Source organism: Penaeus japonicus, unplaced genomic scaffold (genome assembly GCF_977035675.1).
Source record: "Penaeus japonicus unplaced genomic scaffold, GWHDUDI00000001_assembly GWHDUDI00000028, whole genome shotgun sequence".
Classification (NCBI taxonomy): Eukaryota; Metazoa; Arthropoda; class Malacostraca; order Decapoda; family Penaeidae; genus Penaeus; species Penaeus japonicus.
The window spans coordinates 27,977,148-27,982,147 of record NW_028234430.1 but is presented as its reverse complement, the minus strand read 5'-3'; positions in this window follow the sequence as shown (position 1 = coordinate 27,982,147).

Sequence of the window (5,000 nt, the reverse complement as noted above, 5' to 3'; positions counted from 1 at the left end):
ATTCCGTTAGTTCTGCGCGAACGGTCTATGAAAACGCTTTGTTATGAATCCGCGGATATGTGTGAATCCCTTCGTCTTGACCACATTTCGGCCTCACGTATTTTGGGAAGATTTCGGCTGGCTATACCGTAAGGAAACTAAATGTAGTTAGGAAGATGGATTGTTCAAATGTTTGAGCAAAAGTTTATTACAAAAGTTATGGCTTGAAAGATTGCGGTATGAGTGTGTGTCCTTTCTTCATTTAAACTGGAATTTCTATATAAAGATTTGTTTCAGTTATTTGCTAAAGAATTATGTTCATTTACTTTATCTATTTATTATTATTATTATCATTATCGTTTTTTTAATGAAAGTATCTAGCAGTTTGAACTAATATAAGGTGAACGATTTACCTCAGGAAATATTTTGTGATAGCTAAATGAAAAGAATTCATTTGTTAATTTAATGCTTACTTGCTGCTAGTTTAATTAGTGTTTCTTATATACTTTCTCTGTTCATTTATCCTTGATATTCATATCTTGTATTGTGTAATCATTTTGTGTAAAAAAATGATTATTTTTCTACCTTTTGTTACAAATGTATTTTGTAACATTTTATTTTTATTTTATTTTTATTTCCAATGTTCTAAGGATTAAATCTTTTAACAGATTTTCAACTCATGATTGCTGTCACTTATGAAGCTTAAATACACCATCAACTTAAATACTTAGCTAACACATAAGTCCTTTACATGAGGTATTTCAACATCATATCCATGATTATCTCTTCCTCATTATCCTTCCATTTCCCTTTTCCCCATCAACCTCATTTCCCCTCCTCTTCATTCCCTCCCCCTTCCCATTCTCTTTTCTATCATCACTTTCCTTCCCACTCCCTCCCTTTATTTACTCTTTCTTTGACGTTTCCCGTTCCATTGTCTTTTCCTCTCCTCTCACTCCTCCTACAACTTCTTCCATACTCCCATCTCCTCCTCTTCCCTTCTCTTTCCTCCTGCTTTCCCAATCCCTTTCCTCTCACATCCCTCTTCACCTCTTCCTTTCCCCCTCCCCCCCCCCCTCTTCCTTCCCTCATCCACTTCTTCTTTCCATTCTTCTTCCATTCCCTCTACCCTTCCCTTTCCCTCCTCCCCCTCTTCTTTCCATTCTTCTTCCATTCCCTCTCCCCCTTCCCTTTCCCTTCTCCCCCTCTTCTTTCCATTCTCCTTCCATTCCCTCTCCCCCTTCCCTTTCCCTTCTTCCCCTCTTCTTTCCATTCCCTCTCCCCCTTCCCTTCCTCTTCTTCCCCCGTGATTTTCCCCTTCCCCTCCTTTTCCTTTCTCTCTACCCCTTCCCCTCCTTTTCCTTTCTCTCCAGCCCTTCCCCTCCCTTTCCTTTCTCTCCACCCCTTCCCCCCATCCCTTCCCCTCCTTTTCCTCCCTCTCCACCCCTTCCCCCTGTCCTTTCACCCTCTTGTTGATGCAAGTCTATCCTGATCTCAGAGGAAAGGGAAGACAGTCTAGTGCAGCTTTTCAATTTCTTAAGGAAACTGACCGAAAAATCAGACCCGCAAAAACAGGCTTAATACGCTTTGGGAGAAGGGATGCGAGAGAGAGAGAGAGAGAGAAAGAGAGAGAGAGAGAGAGAGAGAGAGAGAGAGAGAGAGAGAGAGAGAGAGAGAGAGAGAGAGAGAGAGAGAGAGAGAGAGAGAGAGAGAGAGAGAGAGAGAGAGAGGCAGGGAGAGAGAGAGAGAGAGAGAGGGAGGGAGGTAGGTAGGGAAGAAGGGAGGGAGGGAGAGTAAGAGATAGAGAAATAGATAGATAGATAAAGAGATAGAGAGAGAGAAAGAGAGAGAGAGGAAGGGAAGATGAGAAAGCGAGAGAGAGAGAGAGAGAGAGAGAGAGAGAGAGAGAGAGAGAGAGAGAGAGAGAGAGAGAGAGAGAGAGAGAGAGAGAGAGAGAGAGAGAGAGAGAGAGAGAGAGAGAGAGAGAGGAGGGAGAGAGAGAGAGAGAGAGAGAGAGGGAGGGAGGTAGGGAAGAAGGGAGGGAGGGAGAGTAAGAGATAGAGAAATAGATAGATAGATAAAGAGATAGAGAGAGAGAAAGAGAGAGAGAGGAAGGGAAGATGAGAAAGCGAGAGAGAGAGAGAGATAGAGATAGATAGATAGATAGATAGAGAGAGAGAGAGAGAGAGAGAAGGAGGAGAGGAGGAGGGAGAGGAGAGAGGAGATGAAGAGTGGAGTTGAGGGAGCGAGAGGAGGAGGGAGAGATGAGGAGAGATTGGGAGAGAGGAGAGATGGAGGGAGAGTGAGAGGAAGAGAGGGAGAGGAGAGAGGAAGAGAGTGAGTGGAGATGGGAGATGTCTGAGAGGGGGGAGAGGGAGAAGAGAGAGATGAGAGAGTGTAGAAGAGAGATGAGAGGAGGGCTGAGAGAGAGAGCGAGGAAGGAGAGGGAGAGAGAGGGTCTTGTTTGAAGAGAGAGAGAGGAGAGGATGAGAGAGAGGGAGAGAGAGAGAGAGGGAGGGAGGTAGGAAGAAGGGAGGGAGGGAGGTAAGAGATAGAGAAATAGATAGATATGAAGATAAAGAGATAGAGAGAGAGAAAGAGAGAGAGAGGAAGGGAAATGAGAAAGCGCGAAAGGAGAGAGAGAGAGAGAAAGAGAGAGAGAGAGGAGGGAGGAGAGAGGAGAGGAGAAGGGAGAGGATGAGAGGACGAGAGGGAGAGAGGGGGGAGGAGGGAGCTGGAGAGAGAGAGGGAGAGAGGAAGGGAAGAGGAGGGGAGGAGAGAGTGCGGGAGGGGAGAGGGGGGGGGATTGGAGAGAGGAGGAGAGAGGTGAGAGAGTGAGAGGGTGGATAGAGAGCGAGAGGGAGGAAAGAAAGGGAGGGAGGTGAGAGGGGGAGAGGCGTGATGAGAAGGAGGAGAAGAGAGAGGGAGAGAGAGGAGAGAAGAGGGAGAGGAGAGGGAGCGAGAGGAGAGAGAGAGAGAGAGAGGAGATAGAGAGAGAGGGAGAGAAGAGAGAGAGAGGAGAGGGAAGAGGGATGGCGAGAATGGAGGAGGAAGGAGTGAGGAGTGGAGAGAGAAGAGGCGGAGGGGAGGATGAGAGAGAGAGAGAGACGAGAAGAGAGGGAGAGAGGAGGAGGAGGGCTGGAGAGGGGGTGGGGGAGGTGGAGAAGGGAGAGAGAGAGGGGGGAGAGAGGAGAAGAGATGAGAGAGGAGAGGGGGTGTGAGAGAGGGGTGAGAGCGGAGGGTGAGAGGAAGAAGAGAGGAGGTGGGAGGGGAGAAGTGGAGATGAGGGAAGGAGAGGAGGAGGAAGGGGGAAGGGGGGAGATGAGAGGAGAGGGGGAGAGGGAGGATGGAATGGGAAGGTGAGGGGGGAGAGATGAAATGATGAAGAGGAAGGAGGGAGGAGGGAGGATTGAGACTGAGAGGGTGAGGAGATGCTCTGGAGCGGTGATTTGAGAGCGAGAATAGAGAGAAGGAAGGAGAGGAGAGAGAGAGGGAAGGGAAGGCGAGAGAGAGAGAGAGGAAGGGAAGGCGAGAGAGAGAGAGAGAAAGAGAGAGAAAGAAAAGAAGAGAGAAAGCGAAAGAGAGAGAGAAAGAAAAGAAGAGAGAAAGCGAGAGAGAGAGAGAAAGAAAGAAAGGATTAAGCAGACAAGTATTCGAGTCAAGTGCATACTATTAGCAACGTTATGGTAATTGTGCAACATATCATTAGCATCCTTATAGTAACATGACAGTAGCAGCCTCAGAAAGGCACACTACTATGACAATAAGTAATATGACAACAGTACGTTTGCCGCTGATTTGCTGGAATGACATGTTGCTAAACAGTACATTAATGTCAGGGGAAGTTGCAAAAAGTATATGTTGCACTCGAATTGCAGCTACTTTCGTGCTTTGATGACAAGCAGAGTTGAAAAAAAAAATCAGCTTCGCGCTTATAGGTCGAGGTAAACAGAGAGGAGACTTAAAGCATTGTATGTTGCACGTACATTATCTTCGTCCTCATTAACCTCGCACATTAATCTCGTCCTCATTAAGTGCATGTTAACCTCATTAAGACCTCGAGGTCTTGGAAACGAAAATCATGATAGACCTATGGGCTGAGGAAAGCCTGGCTAAAACATGGTAACGAATTTTGATGCATTTTAAAATTAAAAAAACAGTGAGAATTTTCAAAGCACTTTTAGAAGAAAGTGGTAATTTTCTTAGTGTTGTTAAAGTAATGAAAAGATTTTCAAAGCACTTTCATTAGAGTGACGAATATCTAAGCATTGTTAAAACAGAGAGACTATTTCCAAAGCGTTGTTGAAATAGAGTGAGGGTGTCTTAAAGCAGAGTGGTAATTTTCAAGCTTTTTTTACAACAAAAAAGGGGATCTTTAAAGACGTGAAAACCGAATGAGGATTGCTAGAAAATATAAGGTCTTTCATAAAGTTAAAAAAAAAATATATATTTTCAAAGTATTGTTGAATTAGAGTAGGGAATTTCCGATAATTGTTGAAACAAGGCCGTGATTTTCGAAGTGATATTTAAACAAAGAAAATTTTGAATGCATTCAGAACATTTTTAAAACAGATTGGGTATCTTCAAAAATATAAAAATAAAATAAGATAGGGACCCAAGACACAGATTATACTTTGCAGTAAGAGTTGATTGTCATGTGCTAGTATTCAGTCTTGACCTGATGTTTCCTGCTTCTTGTGTCCACTTCCGTCTTTAACTATACAATTGCCTCTAGCAGCTGTGCTTGCTAGTGGAAGCCCTAAGCCATAAAAAATAGACCACGAGGCGTACATAAGTCAGGTCAGACAGAGAAGGCACAGACAGAATGAAGAACAGGCAGAGCGAACAGCTTTGACCTCCGGACTTCGGCCGGAGTCAAGTGTATTAACCGATTCCACCAATAAAGACCATGACACGTGAACGTCTGTCTGTCTTTTCCACCGAGTGACGACGGGCGAAGCTAGTGGATTACAACTGCTAATAGCTAGCGGGTTACAGAGAGCGAGAGCGAGAGAGAGAGA